The sequence below is a fragment of the Erythrolamprus reginae genome, chromosome 7 (assembly GCF_031021105.1).
Source record: "Erythrolamprus reginae isolate rEryReg1 chromosome 7, rEryReg1.hap1, whole genome shotgun sequence".
NCBI lineage: Eukaryota > Metazoa > Chordata > Lepidosauria > Squamata > Dipsadidae > Erythrolamprus > Erythrolamprus reginae.
In genome coordinates, this window is record NC_091956.1 from 50,284,257 (window position 1) to 50,303,771 (window position 19,515).

The 19,515-nt window shown below is 42.5% G+C and overlaps 1 protein-coding gene across 1 annotated transcript in view; it reads left to right on the forward strand.

The window, feature by feature from the left end:
- The window catches only part of TENM3 (teneurin transmembrane protein 3), a 1,937,374-nt gene that overhangs the window by 391,175 nt on the left and 1,526,684 nt on the right, over positions 1-19,515 (forward strand). The gene's annotated exons all lie outside the window — the stretch shown is intronic.

Consider the following 19,515-nt stretch of genomic DNA (forward strand, 5'->3'; position numbering starts at 1 on the left):
AGTTTGCCATCTGCTTAAGGTGAAGCTCCTATTTGAAAGACCTAATTCCAAATCCTTAATAGGCATGAAGAACTAATAACATAGTTCTTTGGATTATTATCTGTGCTAATTATCTGGAATAACTAGTAGTCTCTTGTTACATATTAAAAATCACCAGTGTGGATTAGAATTGCCTTTTTGCTCATAACCAAATATCAAAAGAATAAAAATGATCTAGCCTTCCAGTATTTCTTACCCACTCTGATTCTGAACACAATTACTGCACCCCAGCCCCTCTTGGAAATTCATGCCTTTTCCCTCCCCTCCTAGCTCCTTTATATAACTCATGACATAACATGGCAACAAAAGCAATTATTAAAAGTATTTTAGTGTATAAGACGCACTGGTCCATAAGACACACCTAGATTTTACAGGAGGAAAACAAGGGAAAAAGTATTCTGATCCAAATGGTGTAGAATTATATTGTTTAATAAAATGCCAGTGTAGCAGAATACGTTTTACAACCATGTATACTTTTTTAAACCATTTACACTTTTTAAAACCATGTACACTTTTTACAAACTTCAAACTTGACATCTTCAAGACTTGTGGACTTCAATTCCTCCTCTAGTCATGCTAGCTCAGAAATGGAAGTTGAAGTCCCAAAGTCTAAAATTTGCCAGGTTTTTAAAGACCCTTGCACTCCTAACACAGGGAAACTTGGACATTGGTCTTCAAACCTGTCAGGTGGCTTGTATCAGGCAGTGGAGGTGATGGCGGCTCCTCAGATGCAGGCTTCAGGCAGCGGTAGGCAGCAGTGGCAGCAGTGGCTTTTCTGTGGTGCGGTAGTGGCAGTGGCAGCTTCCCTATGTTTTTGTGGCCACGACAGAAGCCAGCCACTGCCGCTGGCTGTCGCCACCAAGCTGTGTGAGAAGCCACTGCCGCAGGACTACAGGAAAGCCGCTGCTGCTGCGGACCATGTGAGAAGCCACAATGCTGCCGCCATCACTGGACTACAGGAAAGCTGCTACTGCCACTGCTGAGAGAAGGTGTTACTGCCACTGCTGGCCACCACCAGATCATGGTGGCAGCGGCTTTCCTGTAGTACAGCGGCAGCAACTTCGCACAGGTTTCAGTGGTGGTGATCAGCAGCAGTGGCAGCAGCATTCCCATAGTCCAGTGGTGACAGTTTCTCATGCAGTTTGGCAGCAGCAGCCGGTGGCGGCCAGCAGCAGCAACTCCTCACAGGGTTTGAGCAGGAATGGTGGCAGCAGCAGCTATTTTTCCACAGCTTTCTCATGTTTTGGCGGCTGCAGTGGCAGCCAGTCACCACTGCCGCTAGCCACCACCAAATTGCATGAAAAGCCATCACTGAAGGACTACACAAAAGCCACCACTGCCACTGGACCATGTGAGAAGCTGCAATGCTGCCTCCACTACCAGACTACAGGAAATCCGCTGCTGACCGCTGTGAGAAGAAATGGTGGCAGCAGTTCTTTCTCAGGCAGAATCAGCTCTCTAATTCCACCCGTTGTTGCCATTGCCATCATCACCCAACCCCCCCCCCCATGCATCATTCGGTGTATAAGACACACCCAGTTTTTTACGCACTGTTTTGAGGTTAAAAGGTGCATCTTATGCTCCAAAAAATATGGTAAGTGCTTCAAGACAAGGAATACATAAACCTTTTTACAAAAAAACAATTAATTTTAAAACAAAATTTAAATTGCAATTTTGAGATAACTACAATTTTTAAACACATCCTTATAATTTCAGATCTATATTTAAACAGTTATGAAAACACTATGTTTAATGGAATTTGTAAGGTAGTTAATTTAAGCATATGTTTAAATTATGCCTATTGATGATATGACTAAAGATGATATCTAAGCAATGGAGAAAAAGAATAGAAAAAAAAAATAATGGGCATTGTTTGGATGTGTCATAGAAATAGTCCTTTTATTGAAAATTATACTTAATAGATACAATGTCACAGTCAGTTTTCTCTGTATCCCTACAATAAAGAACTAGGAGGTCTGGTCCTCTCTTTAACAAAAAGAGAGAAATTTCAGAAAAACCAGATAAATTTTAGTGATCAAACGAAATAAATAAGATTAACAGAATACCAGAATTAGTAGAGACCTTGGAAGTCTTCAATCCAACTCGCTGCTCAGGCAGGAAAACCTATACTATTTTAAACAATTTAGTAAGAGGAAATGTAACATTTGACATATGAGTAGGAAACGAATAAGATAGAAAAATCTTATTTCATAGTAGCACAATTGAAAGAGACCTGAATTTCCTGCAAAGCACATGTTTAATATATAGCAGCAGTATGGTACAGTTGGCAAAAAAGCAAATTCTATTATGGAGTACACTAATACAGTAGTAGTAAATGACATTATGGCAAGTAATTCTTCTATTCTGCTTTGTCCTGGCTAGACCTCACTTGGAATATACTGTCCAGTTGCAGTTCCCAGGTTTGAAAAGAATAGTAATTTGTGTTCAAAGAAAGGCTCCAAAATAGTGAAAACCAAGCCAAGGAAAAGTTAAAGGATATAATTAGGTAACTATAGAGAAATATAATAACAGTCTTCAAATATCTGAAGGATTGTCATAGAGAAGAGGAAATTTATTTAATCTCTGTTGCCCCATAGGCAGGGCTAGTACAAATAGAGTGAAATTACAAGGAAAAACTTCTGGCAGTACAAAGGTTAACCTCCAGAATTATTTGCCACATAGAATGATGAGTGTTCCTTCATTGGAGATCTTCAAGCAGATGCTGGATCAGAGATTTTCTAGTCAGTCATTTTTTGTCCTAAAAACAGTACACTTTTCCCATTATTATTTTATGAACTTAATAAAAATACAATGCAAAATAATATAAAATTATGTTAAAAATTCTTTATTTGGGCACAAGAAATAGCAGAGATGTAAATAGAATACTGGGGTTTCTGTAGAGATTTTCAGTCATCAAGTATTTATACTCCTTCCATTGCCTACCATCCAGTCAGAGCCAAAGAAGCTTCTTGGATGAGAAGTGAAATATCTTCAAAAAAAACAAACAAACTAAAAGTCCAGTTGCCTCTTGAAAAAGAATCTTTGGGTGAACACTGGAACGTACATATTGGAATCATGATCTATTATTTACAGATTTTAAAATATTAATTCATTCCATTGTATTTAATTTAATACAGTACTGGGAAATTCACATTAATTCTTATTCGCAATTTAATATACTGTATATATCTTTCTCAGTATAAATTGTTTTGTCTACTGTTGTTTTAAAAAATCACAATCATTAATGTTTATTTTAAAAAGCACACACAAAAAGGATCACACTCTACATACTGTATCATTTAAGTATGTTCAACTTCCAAATTGCAAGTTTCCTAAATGTGTGTATTGCTTCCATTGAAATCCATGTAGAATTTATTTTATCCCTTGCTGGTACAAAAGGGCAACTAAATTAAGGTTTTGCTTTAGTAGTCTATAAAAATACTAATCAAAGAGCTAAAAGTGATGTCAGATTTTTGCGCAGACAGATTAATCTTTAAAAGCTTCTCTATATTAGAGTCTTCTAGAAGAGTGTCACATACAGCTCATCATATTTTATAAATGTAAGATGTAATCAAGATGTAGTCTGCTGTGCAGCTACCTCCTATTAGACCTAACAGCTCAGTGCACAGGTAGTAGGTCCCCAGTGAACTGTATATATCAAAGTCTAGGAAATTCTTCATTTTAATGAGCTGCATTTTCAGAACTCAGACCTCTCCCAGTTGGAATAGCTGCGTGAGACAAAAATGAAAGTCGGTATTTTCCTTTGAGACATTGGTTACTAAATGCTGTGAATTTCAGAATTACAATAGAAGCACAGAATTACTCTAAGGCTTCTCTTCTGTTCTTGCCCTTTGGGCACAGAATTATTGAACATCTGGTCTAAGTAATAATTTATAAATTTTTGTACATTATATCACTGCTGAGCCTCAATAACTTGAACCTTAATTTAAAACATACATTTTATGTTAAATGTTATTCATGTGACATTAGCTGTTTAACTATTATAAATTAAGTTGAATTGAAAATGTTAACATTATGTTTTTCAAACAAAATATGTTGGATTCTAAGAGCACAGATTCTGTGATTGCCCTGAAAATACTTAATTGTGGGTGGGTTTAATGATGGACAAATAATAGGGAGCCTTTTAAGTTTTTATTGTCTGAATATTACTTTTTCTTTTTCTAAGATTATTAATAAGAACAAAATTTCCTTTGCATTGTTTTTTTCTCCACATACAGTACTGTATTTAAATTACTGTGCCACTAAGCAGAATAGTTCTATATAATCCTGGTTTCAGATGTAATATTTTTGTCAGTGGCAGTGTGGTCTAACATCAGTTTGGAAAGGGTTATGGCCTATATGTAAGTGAAGGATTTTCAGAGACATCTATCAAGTTTTCTTGATTAGATAGATCCTTGTTTTTATTTATTTTATTTATTTATTACTTAGATTTGTATGCCGCCCCTCTCCGAAGACTCGGGGCGGCTCACAACATGTAAAAAACAAATCATAAGCAATCAGACAAATTTAAAATATTTAAATATTTAAAAAACCCATATACTAACAGTCATACACACAGACATACCATGCATAAATTAAACGTGCCCAGGGGGAGATGTTTCAGTTCCCCCATGCCTGACGGCAAAGGTGGGTTTTAAGGAGTTTACGGAAGGCAGGAAGAGTAGGGGCAGTTCTAATCTCCGGGGGGAGTTGGTTCCAGAGGGCCGGGGCCGCCACAGAGAAGGCTCTTCCCCTGGGGCCCGCCAACCGACATTGTTTAGTTGACGGGACCCGGAGAAGGCCCACTCTGTGGGACCTAATCGGTCGCTGGGATTCGTGCGGCAGGAGGCGGTCTCGGAGATATTCTGGTCCAATGCCATGAAGGGCTTTAAAGGTCATAACCAACACTTTGAATTGTGACCGGAAATTGATCGGCAGCCAATGCAGACTGCGGAGTGATGGTGAAACATGGGCATACCTAGGTAGGCCCATGACTGCTCTCGCAGCTGCATTTTGCACGATCTGAAGTTTCCGAACACTTTTCAAAGGTAGCCCCATGTAGAGAGCATTACAGTAGTCGAACCTCGAGGTGATGAGGGCATGAGTGACTGTGAGCAATGAGTCCTGGTCCAGATAGGGCCGCAACTGGTGCACCAGGCGAACCTGGGCAAATGCCCCCCTCGCCACAGCTGAAAGATGTTGTTCTAATGTGAGCTGTGGATCGAGGAGGACGCCCAAGTTGCGGACCCTCTCTGAGGGGGTCAACAATTCCCCCCCCAGGGTGATGGACGGACAGATGGGATTGTCCTTGGGAGGCAGAACCCACAGCCACTCCGTCTTATCCGGGTTGAGCTTGAGTCTGTTGACACCCATCCAGGCCCCAACAGCCTCCAGGCACCGGCACATCACTTCCACCGCTTCGTTGACTGGGCATGGGGTGGAGATGTAAAGCTGGGTATCATCCGCATATTGATGATACCTCACCCCATGTCCTTGGATGATCTCGCCCAGCGGTTTCATGTAGATGTTGAATAGCAGGGGGGAGAGGACCGACCCCTGAGGCACCCCACAAGGGAGAAACCTAGGAGTCGACCTCTGGCCCCCCACTAACACCGACTGCGACCGGCCAGAGAGGTAGGAGGAGAACCACTGCAGAACAGTGCCTCCCACCCCCAGCCCCTCCAGCCGGTGCAGAAGGATACCATGGTCGATGGTATCGAAAGCCGCTGAGAGGTCAAGGAGCACCAGGACAGAGGATAAACCCCTGTCCCGGGCCCGCCAGAGATCATCCATCAACGCGACCAAAGTGGTTTCCGTGCTGTAACCGGGCCTGAAACCCGACTGCCGGGGACCTAGATAATCGGCTTCTTCCAAGGACCGCTGGAGCTGGAGTGCCACCACCTTCTCGACAACCTTCCCCATAAAGGGAAGGTTGGAGACTGGACGATAGTTGTTAAGTACGGCTGGGTCCAGGGAGGGCTTCTTGAGGAGGGGGCGCACAAGCGCTTCTTTATAGAGTGATGGAAAAACTCCCCTCCCCAAGGAAGCGTTGGTAATCTCCTGGGCCCAGCTCCGTGTCACCTCCCTGCTGGCCGAAACCAACCAGGAGGGACACGGATCCAGTAAACAGGTGGCAGAACTCACAGCTCCAATGGCCTTGTCCACTTCATCAGGTGTCACCAGATCAAACTCTTCCCAGACAGGTGGACAAGTACGTGCCCCAGTCACCTCGACTGACTCGTTGTCAGTCGACTCTGTTTTACAATTGGAGTCGAGGTCGGCTCGGATCCGAGCGACTTTATCAGCGAAAAACGTGTTAAAGTCCTCGGCACTACTCTGTAAGGGCTCCCCAACTCCCCCCTGATTAAGAAGGGAGCGGGTCACCCTAAACAGAGCGGCCGGGCGGGATTCCGCTGATGCAATCAAGGCGGCATGGTACGCGCATCTTGCCGCCTTGAGCGCCACTTTGTAAGTCTTAATAAAAGCTCTTACAAGTGTTCGGTCGGATTCAGACCTACTCTTCCTCCATCGCTTCTCTAGACGTCTCTTCTGGCGTTTCAACTCCCGGAGCTCCTCGTTGAACCATGGAGCTCTACGGGGTCTAGCGCCTCGGAGAGGTCGCAAAGGCGCAATCCGGTCAAGAGCCTCCGCTGCGGCCTTGTTCCAGGCCTCCGCAAGAGACTCTGCCGAACTGTGGACAAGTGCCTCTGGTATAACCCCAAGCGCCGTCTGAAAGCCCTCAGGGTCCATCAGGCGTCTGGGGCGGAACATCTTAATTGGTTCCGCCTCCCTGCGGGGAAGGATTGGAGCCAGGAAGTCAAGCCGTAGTAGGAAATGGTCTGACCATGACAAAGGCAACGCATCTAAGCCCCTTAGTCTCAGACCATTACTCAGTTGCTCAGAAAGGAATACCATGTCAGGTGCGTGTCCTCCCTCGTGAGTCGGACCCTGAACTACTTGAGTCAGGTCCATGGCTGTCATGGTGGCCATGAACTCCTGTGCCAACCCAGAGGTTTCGCCGAGTGACGGCAGATTGAAGTCCCCCAGGACAATAAGTCCGGGGAACTCCACCGCCAACCCGGCTACTTCCTCGAGTAGCACAGGCAGGGCTTTTGACACGCAGCTGGGAGGCAGGTACGTGAGAAATAAGCCCACCTGAACCCCTAAGTCCAACCTCATCAAGAGAGACTCGCAACCCGCAATTTCCGGAGCAATGAGTCTACGCAGGCAAAGGCTCTCCCTGGCAACAATAGCCACTCCTCCCCCCCTTCCCTGGGGTCGAGGTTGATGCCATATCTGAAACCCGGCTGGGCAAATTTCAGAGAGGGGAACACCTCCCTCCGGGCCCAGCCAGGTTTCAGTAATACAAGCCAGGTCGGCCTCCTCATCCAGGATCAGGTCCCGGATGAGGAGAGCTTTATTTACCACCGACCTGGCATTGAGCAGCAGCAACCTGAGCCCAGGGCCAGAGTTACACTCATCGCCAGTACCCAAGATTGGGTTCACAGAGCCGGAACAAGGGACCGTTATTAAGCAACGGTCCCTCGTTCCCCTGGAACGGCTAACTCTGTGACCCCCGCCGTATCTGCCTCTCCCCAGCAACACAGAGATATTCCGACCCTCTGCCACCCCAGAGATCGGTGCCCCCTCCTCTCCTGTCTCCCGGGCGTCAGGTGGGCCAAATCTATCATTCATACTACTATCAATCATCTCATCCATACCATAACCCCACCCACCCCCGCCAACCCAATCATTATGCCAGTCATTCCACTCATAACCACAAGCATATTTATCCCAATCATCCATTAATTTAGAACCCCGTTATATTAAAAAATCAATTAAATTAATAACAATATAAAATAGCCGTAATAGCAATAAAAAACAATAACATTAAAAATATCTATAAATATATAAAATGTAGATAAAAATCATATAAATATATAAATTGATTTTGATGTTATCCAGTATTTTGATGTTATCCAGTAAAAGGAATTTTGTGTTCTTCTTAATAAGGGTTTATTTTAATCCCAGAAATATTTTCTGTCATTATAGGGGAGTCATTACTTGGAATGTCAAATCTATGGATTTTCATTGAATAAAACTTTGGTAGGTATAGATGCCAGGACTTCTGCATGATCTAATCCAGTTAGTTGTAACAGATGCATACAGCATATTCCAGTCATACAAAATGATGCATGCCTGAATTGTAGCCCATTTGAGTATATGTGTCTCATGTTCTTTGTTAACTCATTGTGGCATCTGTCATCATCTTGGGTATATGGCTTTATTAATTTCCTCTGCAAAGTGTCACAGTAGTAAGTTATTCCTATACTTTTTGCTATCTCTGTAGATAGATAGATGGATGGATGGATGGATGGATGGATGGATGGATGGATGGATGGATGGATTCTGTGATGAAAGTCTAACTCCACACTTCCTATGATGTTTAAAATACAAGTGTAAACTGAACAAGTAAGTATTGTGTAACTTTTAGCCTCTCACAGAGTCCTATTTGAAAATTATGTAAAAATCAGGAACTGTTTATTTTAGCACTTCACTCATATGATTGATAATTTAACAATTCTTCAGGATCATTACAACATGTATTCAAACAAATTTTGAAAGTCATTGGCTGTATCATGAAAGGAAATGTATACTTGCCATTGGCACATCTTTAGAATTAGCTAACATGTCAGAAAGCATCTGTAGGAAAACCATATTTACTTCCATGTGATTGAATTATCAATGTTTCTTTGGATTTTCAAAGAGTGCATGCTAAGCTAAGGTACTAGTTGATCTTTTACTGAATAAAAATTGAGTTTCATTCAGAATGGGTATTTGGGGAATTCTGAGGAATGCAGTTGAACATGTATTAATTTAGCTGTCACTTTGAGAAAGAGTGATAACAGTTGTTTCTCTCCCAGAAGCAGCTTTTAAGTGATATATTACTTGCTTTGTGTTTTTTAAAAAACATACATGATTTGGTAAGTGAGAAGTATTAAGAATAAGATGTGAATTAGGTTGCTTCTGACATTTTAGGAAAAGCAAAAAGCATATTAATAATTTTGGTAACTCAGTATAAATTTCACAGTGTTTCCCTTTCTTTCTATCCCAACTCAAAGGTTTGTATACCACAAAATAGTTGTTCAAAAATTTCAGCTGGGATATGGTAATCATGTTTTGTACACTTGGTAGAACATGAGTAACAGTGTTGTCAATTTACCTTTAGTTTGTTTGTGTGTAATATCGCTACTATGATCCTAGAAAATGGTCTACATCATACACATATTCATATGGAATATACAGATGCAAATATTGATATGAAAGTTAGGGAAAGTGTTAGAAAAAAGTGTACTTGATTAAGTGCTATTGTAAATAACTTATTTAATAAAGTTCATATTAAATAAAAGTATGCACTAGATCAAATTCATTTTTTTAAAAAAAATACTGAATATAAAATTTGATTCTGAAGGGGCCAGTATTTTTCTGTGTAGCTGGGGTGTGTCTGTCTATCTCTGTCTCTTTTTCTGTCTGTCTGTCTGTCTGTCTGTCTGTCTGTCTGTCTCTCTCCTAGTAATGATTTCAAGTTCAAGTTATTTACACTTTAATTTGACACTGCTGACCACAGTCCTGTAGTTCCCAATGTGCTTGCCTAAAGTCAATTAAGTCCTTGGACCAAAATCATTTTTCAACCCTTAATCTCAACCAGTGTACTTTACCAACTCAACTGCAATAAGAATTTCAGTTATTTTTCTTTCTGTTTTATTTTCTGACCTTGTTTTTTTAATAGCAGAGTAATTAAGTAGATATTTGTTAGGATGAAAATACAAAGTGCTTTCAAAACTTATTATAGTGCTGAAATTTTGATTGCAGTCTAATCCTTTTTAGGGAAAAAAATCCTAAAACAAATTAAACCTATTAAAAATAATAGCTCTTAGTTAACTATCTTTGTGTTATATGTTACTAATTTCATACAGGATAATTATGTTATAGATAATCATTGAATGCTGCATACTTTTATTAGAGAAGGAAACAGCAAAAAAGCTCACCCCAAACATATTTTCTAAACTAACAAGGAATGGTTATTATGATAAATTTTCAAATTTATTTGTTTCAAAAAGAGTTCAATTTTTCGTGTCACAAAATGTCATTTTATTATTGGGGAGCTGCGGCCACCTAAAATTACAAGAACCTCATTATTCAGCCTCATACTTTCTAGGTACTATATTTTCACCTTTAAATGAACCAGTCTTTAAAAATTTCTATTTTTCATTTCAGTGGAGGAGGAGCTTTTAGCAATGCAATGCTATTTTTGCTGTATAAATTTGCAAATGACCTTATTTTGTTATTGTTTGCATTGCTTTCAATCAAATAATTTACTTACAATTGGGTTTCCAAATATTTTCTGAAGGAGGGGAAATGTATCTAATGACCAATGATTTTCATCTCAGTATGATTTTTATGTGAATTCTTGTTTTAGAAACACATTTTTAAATGTGTTAAACGGCATACAAATCTAAGTAATAAATAAATAAATAAATAAATAAAATAATAAATAAATAAATTTTAGCTACTCTGTTTTAGAGTGATCTCATCTGACATTTGCTTTTAGATAAATGTTACAGTAGTATAGTGCACTGAAAATATACAAATACCACATGGTAAACAGAATGCCATGAGACATAAATCAAGCAGTGTGACACTTAGGCAAGCAATGGATGAAAAAAAAAGATCTGTTGTGGCAGCTATATGCCCATTCTATATACAAATGCACGGTCGGCCGATGTTAATGGCCAGCCAAAATTGCGCCAGGACATCGGCGATCTTGTGGGGTATCGTGAGATTGCCCTTTGCCAGCTATGCGCTTTGGAACACAGCTTTTGCATTCCTGGAAGGCTGCCGCCGCTGCTACTGATGGCCACCCAACTTCCCCCCATGCAACATTAGGTGTATAAGATACACCCAGTTTTTGACCTCAAAAAAAAGTGTGTTTTTAAAAAAAGTTTATTGAATTTTTTAAAAAAGAAAAAAGGGGGGAAAGGGAAATAATATACAGAAAAAGAACACAAAACACATAGCAGAATAACATAAGGAACTATACATAGTAAAGTAGAATAAAGTAGGGTAGTAAACTATGCATAATAAGTAGCATCTCTATTCAAAGTTGAGCTTATACAAATATAACAGCATAACTTCAAATTGGATACATATACAAATTCAAAAATGGATTGGGTTAATTAATTGTAGTAAGGCATGAAAAAGGTACTGAGAGATGTATAAAAAGGTAAAGTTTGGATAGGTGAGACGGGGGAGAGGGGAAGACCTGAGAGATAGCAGGCAGTTTTGAATTAACGACTTTTGAGTTGTGTCGTATGGTAGGTGTATATGATGAAAAGGAAAGAGTAAGTTTATAAGTGTTTGCAGGAATAAATAGTTGATTAGTAAAGATGGATCAATATCAATAGGATTAAGTTCAAAAAGTCTATGAAACCAATGTCTATTTAGTAATTTAAAGTGTATGTAAACGGTATTAAATTTTGTAATTACAACGTGGTCTGTTGTGAGATGGAAATGTGTGTTTGAGTAGTTTCTTTTTTCTTATTAGTAATTCTTTAATATTTTTTTGTTGTATAACCATCGGTACCACTTCTCCGAAGCCTTGTAGAACTCTGAATCATTTTTATTTTGTAATTCCATCGTCATTTTAAACAGTTCAGCGCAGTCCATAATTTTTTTGTGATAACATTTATAGTAGTGGGGATGTTTTCCCATTTCCAATGTTGGGCATAAGTAATTCTAGCATCTGTTAAGATTTGAATAATAAGGCATCTATCTTCTTTTGTGACTTTTTGCCTGAAGATGCCTAGCAAGAATAGTTCTGGTTTAAGTAAAATTGTTGTCGATATGGCTTTATCTATGATTTTTAAAATCTCTGACCAGAATTTTTTAGCGTATATACAGATCCACCAATGATGATAATAGGTTCCTTGTAATTTTTTGCATTTTCAGCAAGTAGGGGGGTATACTAGAGTACATTTTTGAGAGTCTAGCCGGTGGAAGGTGCCACCTATAAATCATTTTAAATATGTTTTCTTTATAGGATGTCATGAGTGTCATTTTATAGTTAATTGTATATATTTTTTTCCCATTCTAAGAAGTTTATTGTGTACCCAAAGATTATCCCACAGGAAGATTTAGGACAGGCAGCACTGGCTCTAAAGAGCTCCTCCAAAAGTAAATAGGCTTTCTTTTTAGCTCATTTATATTTATACTTTTAATGTATTTTTAAATTTTTAACTCTATTTTACATTTAAATATTTTAACAAAATATTTTTTACTTTTAACTTAGTTTTAACTTTTTCAACTTTTTTAAATCTATATCAGGTGGAGTGGGTTTTTTTAGCAGTTCCACCTACATTTCCTCCTACATTTTTTATTTTATTTTAACAATCTTTTAAACAATTTTTATTGGATATTTTTATTTAAATAATATTTCCTGGAGACAGACCAAGCTTTGGTGGTTGCTAACTAATAAGGCATGGGGAAAAGAAAGAAGCACCATGGAACCAGCCTGGGATCTCTCCCACCAGAGAAGACTGCAAAACAACCTAAAATTGAAGAGCTCTTTGTTGGCAAGAGGCTTGTAAGTAAATCTACACCCCCCCTCCACTTTCAACAATCTAGAGAGGCCAGAACAGGCCCTGCCAAACAGCCAACAGTTTCTACAACCAAGGAGTCCAGTTACAGTTACAGCTGATGTGGAGGCTGAGGAAAAGACTAAAAAAGAGCAAGAAACAAACTAATTCAGAATGTGGAGAGCTTACCGTGGGGGAACACAACAGAGTTTATGGCAAAACAATGCCTACTCACAGCCCAAACAGTTGTTTCAATATTTGAGCAACTGATAACCATTCAACATGATGTAGAGACAATGAAGAAGGATATGGCTGCTTTTCTGCAGGCTCAATGACAGGCTACAGTCACTCACACTAAAGTTCTCACAGCAGATATAGATAAACCCCATAGTCAGGATAAGGAAGAGGAGAAATTTAAAGAGCCCACAAAAAAGAGGCAGCCCACGCAGAAAATTAGGCCTTCACCAGGCAGGGCTGCAAGAGGGGGAGGCACTAATAGAAAAGATTTATTAGAAGATTTATTAGAAGACAGAAAAGTATCTCCCCAACTACAAACACACCAGGTTGCTCCTAGAATTCATTTGATTAGAATTAATTATGGACGTTGGAATATTAAGAATGCCATACTAAATTCCTTAAGACAACTTCTCCATTGTCAGAGGGGGCAGATTGATCTCTGTGCTGTGGGGTGGCTTCCAGAGCCCCTAAACTGGAAAAGATTACTTCTGACTTTTAAACAGCCCACCATTCCACTAATGTTACTTAAGATGAAGGCACATCTAGCCTCCTTCCAAATTTTTCCAATCAGAGTTTTCTGTGAGGAAAATGTTAAACCCTTAATTGTCAACATGGGAGCCTATAAAGACTCTCCCTCTTCCACACTCTGAACCTTGGGAAAGAGAGATGAAGAAAGCGGGAGTAAACCAGCATTGCTCCGAGTCTGCAGAGAGGGGCGGCATAGAAATCCAATCAATCAATAAATAAATAAATAAAATGATGCACTTAACATCTCAGAAACTGGACTTATTAACGCTTTTGGCGCTCTCCCAAGGGAAGAACAAGATAATATATTACTTATACTGGAAAATTTAAGGAAATCTCTACTGACCATAGTGGACACATCTGAACCACTTATAGATTTGGTTTCCCCGGTAGTTGTGCCTCTTGCTTCTCCTCCAGGAAGGAGGGGTTTGCATGAATGTGAGCTTATGGAAAAGAGAAGCCAAGACACACAGGGGCCAGCAGAGAAGGAGATACTAGCATCCTTATGTAACTACCCAATGATGTCCTCAGTAATACAAGCAAGTGAGAGAGGCCCCATGTCAGTGTCATCATTTCAAAGCCGAATGGTGTATGATCTAACAACCCCCTCTTCTACATCTAGTGAGGAGGTATCTGAATGGCAAGCCCTGTTAGCTGGTGCTAAAAACTCTTACCCTGAATAATTTCCCCAGGAGTCTATACAGGATTTAGATGGGACCGCCCCTCTTTTAGAGAAGGCCAACCTTGAGTGTGATGACACCCCAATCCATTGCAACAGCCCCACAAATTCCCTCTGTATAAATCAAATATCCTGACGAGCTGTAAAAGACGAGACCCAATGTAAGAAAATCACCTTAAGTACTATGTCATGGAATGTAGCTGGGTGGTATCGTTTTAGAGGTTTAAATCATCCTAATCCTTTGATAGATAAGGATATCATTTTGGTGCAAGACATCTGGACCAGGAATGACCTTCTGTTAAATGAATATCACTCGTATAATCTAGAAGCAAGGGCAGGTAGAGGGCCAGGGAGACTGAAGGGAGGTTGGGTATTTTCATTTCTACCAATTTGAGAGCAGAGCCTACTCATATTGCCCCACTAAAACACATGGCCATGGCCTTTCTCCTCAAGATAGATTCAGTCCTGCTTTTAATAATTAACGTTTATCTTCCGCCATTGGTAAGAAAAGCTGAAATCACTGCAGTCTGGATGGAATTGGAACATTATATTAATAAACTACACATGGACCATCCAAAAGCAAGAGTCTTACTGGGGGCCGATTTCAATCCAGACACTCAGATAAAATACATGCTCCATTAGACATTCCTATACCTACTAACACCTGGGAACTTCACTTTCAGAGGATGTACGAAGACCCATCTAAAGAAAGTATAAGATCTACAAAGAAGGACTTGCCAAATTGGCCTCCAGTCTCAGAGTCTGAAATTAAATTGCTCATTGGCCAACTCAGGTCAGGCAAAGCCCCAGGAGCTGACTCGGTTACCTCAGAAATATTGAACAATAACATAGAATGGTGGACACCAGTTTTGGCAGCGCTATTCACGTAACTGCGGCAATCTTTACCATCAAAGATAGTTTTAGCTTTGTCCATCTTGCTAAGTCTTTTTGTACAAAGGTGTGTTTTATTCACCAAAATATGCAGTAATCAAGGAGGGAATCAACTTAGAACTAAGGAGAAAATTTCTGACATTTAAAACAATGGCTTGCCTCCAGACATTGTAAATGGTCCAACATTTGAAGTTTTTAAGAAGATGTTGGATAAGCATTTGTCTGAAGTAATGTAGGGTCTCCTGACCAAGCAGGGGGTTGGACTAGAAGAAGACCTCCAAGGTCCCTTCCAACTCTGTTGTTGTTGTTGTTGTTGTTATTTTATTCACAATAACAGTAATACACAGCAAATGAGATTTATATGGTGGATTTCATATCATAGAGTCAAACAGTTCCTGAGTGTCTAGAACTGTGTGGTGTATTTTCGTATGATGCGCACAGATCCAAATATGGTGGCCTTTTGCAACTGACAGATTGTGATTTTGTCAATGTTTATTTTTTTCAAATGCTGGCTGAGGTCTTTTGGCACGGCACCCAGTATGCTGATTACCTCTGGGACCACCTGTACTGTTTTATGCCATAGTCATAGTAGTTTGATTTTAAGATCCTGATCTTTTTCTTCTTTTTCATCAATTCAGCTGTCACCTGGTATGGCGACATCAATTATCCATTTTTTTTTTCCTTTTCACAATTGTGAGGTCCGGTGCATTGTGTTCCAAAACCTTGTCAGTTTGAATTCGAAAGTACCAAAGTATTCTCCCATGCCTCTGGAAGGAGAGTCCAGCATGGGTTTAGCTTAGGTCTTATTGGTAGGGACTGAGTTTTAAATTAATATCATTATCATATTAAGTAGGTACCGCCCCCTTGCTGCCCCAGAGGCTCAGTTTTAAAAAACTTAGTCTAAGATAGGGACTTTGAGTTTTTGCTCCATAACTGAGTTGATTAAAATGTTCTTTTATTGTGGTAAATGTAATGTTTTAGTACCGTTTTAATTTTGTTTGTTTTGTTTTCACAGGTAGATAACTTCATTCCGGGGTCTCTGCCCTCTGCGGGCAGCACCCCCTTCAGTCTCCTCATGGGGCCTCTTCTCCCCGCGAGTACTGCCCTGAAGAGGAGGGTTGAGCCAGAGATCACTGACCTCCGTGGCCAGATCTAGCTCTTTCACCCCGAGTGCAGGGGGGGTCTGTCCCCCACCCACTAAAGGGGGCGGCAGAAATGGTGTGAAGCAGCGTGGAGAGCCTCTCTTCTGGCGCTCCGGGAGAAGGGATGGAGTGCCTTATTATCAGATGCCCGGGCGAGCCGGCTGGAGCGCTTGCAGCCGACGCCCGAAGAAAAGCGGCCGGCACGCATCTCAGCTGCCACCGGGAGACGCAACCGGAGCGCCTCTCAGCTGATGCCCCGGCAGCGGTGACCGGGACGCCTCTTAACAGCCGCTGGGAGAAGCGGCCGAAGCGCCTCTCAGCTGATGCCGAGAGGAACAGCCGGGGCGAATCTCAGCTGTCGCCTCGGGTAACCGCGGGAGGCGAGTGGAGGCGTTCAGTCATGGCCGTCGCCGATGGGTAGCCTCAGTTACGAGGCCGTAATAACCTCGCGCCCGCCATTTTCTGCTTGAGGCAAGGAAGGGATTCCCGCCCAAATTTGGGCGCGATTCTGGCGGAGCGCCAGCAGGCCCAGGCTAATCTGCCCGGTAACAGTCTTCATTGGCTGAATTGCTCACGTGGTGAGCAGCTTCCGGTCTTCCAATCTCGTAGTGACCGTGTTGTCGGTTATTTGTGAGTGGAGTCCATCTCGGTACGCCTGCTTGTTAGTTGTTGTAAGTGCGCTGCCCCATTAAAATTATAAGGATGGCAGACCAACAAGTGCATCAAGGAGAGGAGCCATGGTCTAGCCCAGCGGCTCCCAAAGGCAAGGAGAAGACTTCTAAGCCCAAATCTAAGTCTTCCCAATCATCTTCCTCTCTAAAGGAGACTGAGAGAAAGATTAAAGCGTTGGAGCAACGCTTGGAAGCGGCCTTATCCTCTCCAGCTTCGGGGGTTCTACACATTCCCCCCTTTCAGCCGCTCCCTCCAACAGGGACATTACACCTGGTTTGGTCTTGGGTTCCAAGGGCACTGCTACGGAAAGAGATTGGTCCCCGGACCATCAGGCCTTACCATGCCCAACCCCACCATTGCCATCACCCAACATCAGACCTGAGAGACCTGCCTCAATTAGTCATTCTCTTTATGGGCCTTCTGCCGGGGCACATTCAACAGGTCCCCCTTCTGCTTCCTTTACACCAACAGCAGCAGGGCTGAGACCCAGTTCTGATGCCTGGCAGGCCTTCCCCCCTTCCCTGCAGGACTTGATTACAAATGCCTATACGCAGGGAATGGCGGCAGCAAGTCATCAGGACCCTCCATTGCTTCCTCGGAGTCTGCCCAGAGACCTTTGGTCAGCTCCACCACCCCCTTCTGGGCTGGGCTCTATGGCAGGTGACACGGGTCTTTTGGAAGGGGAGAGCGATCATGACAATGAGTTGTCTGATGATGACTACAATTTCCCTGAACAGCCAGCTCCGACAGGACTTTTTAAACCAACCTTGTTCAGGGTTCTCTTGCACAAGGCTAAACAGGCCTTGGATGTCCCGGGCTCGGCAGCACCCACCGATACAGGGGACGGCATGAGAACGTCAGCCACACTGTGCAAAGATCCACCTAAGGAATCTGACAATATTCCAGCGTCAGAGATATTCCTTGAGAATATAAAGCGTCCATGGCAGCACCCGGCAGCGGCATAGGGGCCGTCTAATCTGGAGCATCGTTTTTATACCTTTGATGACGACATTGAAAATCTACTCCAGTTTCCGCCAGTGGACAAGCCAGTTGCCACACTGGTATCCAATGCCGTTGTACCGTTGGAAACAGCGGACAGCCTCAAACCGGATGAGCGGAGGGCCGAAACTCTCTTAAAGAAAATGCATCAGATGGCTGCATGGGCTCTCCGGGCCGCCTCCATGGCCTCCTTCTTTAACCGCGCTTCCATTATGTGGTTACAGGAGGTTCAGGCCAGGCTGGGGCCGGAGGACTCCCGCCTGAGGCAAGATCTAAATAAACTCCTGGCGGCGGCCAAGTTTTCAGCGGATGCTACCTTGCACACCGTAAAATTTTTGGCAAGGGGCATGGCGTCCACCATATCATCTCGACGCCTTCTCTGGCTCCGGCATTGGCAGGCGGATGCCAAATCTAAGTGGCGACTGTCGTCTGCCCCCTTTCAGGGCAATAAACTGTTCAGCGAGGTTCTTGACTCGGTACTAGTGGAGGACAAGGATAAGAGGAAGATCCTCCCAAGGTCATCCCGTCGCCAGGACCATAGCAACACACCGTATCACCGCCGTCAGTCCTTTCAGTGGGACCCAGCTTCCAACGCCGCCCAACCGTCGAGGTCCTACTCTCAAGAGCAGTTTTCCCAGACGTACCCTTACCGAGGGGTTAGGTCCTATTTCCAGAACCGGAACAGGGGGTTCCAACAGACTAGACGCCCCTTTAAGGGGTCTAATCAACGCGCCTTCAAGCGAGCGAAGTGACTGCTTGGAGGATATCTCTTTAGGGGGCAAACTCCAGTGGTTCAGCGCCTCCTGGAGGGTTACATCCTCAGACACATGGGTCTCTTCCCCGGTGTCTCGGGGATTGCAAATAGAATTTTTTCAGCTTCCCCCAAATCACTTCGTGACCTGTCCTCTTCCAAGAGATCCATCAAAAAAATCTTTGTTGCAGCAGCAGATTGCCCACCTCCTGGAGATCCCGGCCATCGAGCAGGTGCCCTCACAGATGGCAGGCCGGGGGTTTTACTCCAGGATATTCATCGTGCCCAAACCATCAGGGGGTTGCCAGCTCATACTGAATTTGAAATGCCTGAACAGATATGTTCGTTATCAGAGGTTCAAAATGACATCCCTGAGGTCCATTCTAGCATCGATACGACACCGAGACCTCCTGACCTCCATCGATTTAAAGGAGGCCTATTTACACGTCCCAATTCACTCGGACCACCGGAGGTTTCTCCGTTTTTGTCTCCTCGACGTTCACTACCAGTACAGGGCAATGCCATTTGGCCTGTCCTCAGCCCCACGCACCTTCACAAAACCTTTGGACACCCTGATGGCCACTCTACGTTCTCAGTCGATTCGACTACTCGCTTACCTGGATGATATTCTTTTGCTTTCAAAAGACGTGGACACAGCTCACAGGGATCTGCGAGCTACGACAACACTGTTACAGGACCATGGATTTACGATAAACATGGGAAAAAGTCATTTTTCACCAACAACCAGTCTAATTCATCTGGGCTTGGTTATAGACACCGTTTCCAGGGAAGTCTACCTCTCCCCGGAGAGAAAATGCAATGTACAGAATCTGGTATCCAAACTCCAACACCAAAAGAAGGTACCCTTGTCCCTCCTATCCAAGGTTCTAGGCACCCTAGTGTCCTGCATGGATATTGTTCCTTGGGCACGGTACCATTTTCGAA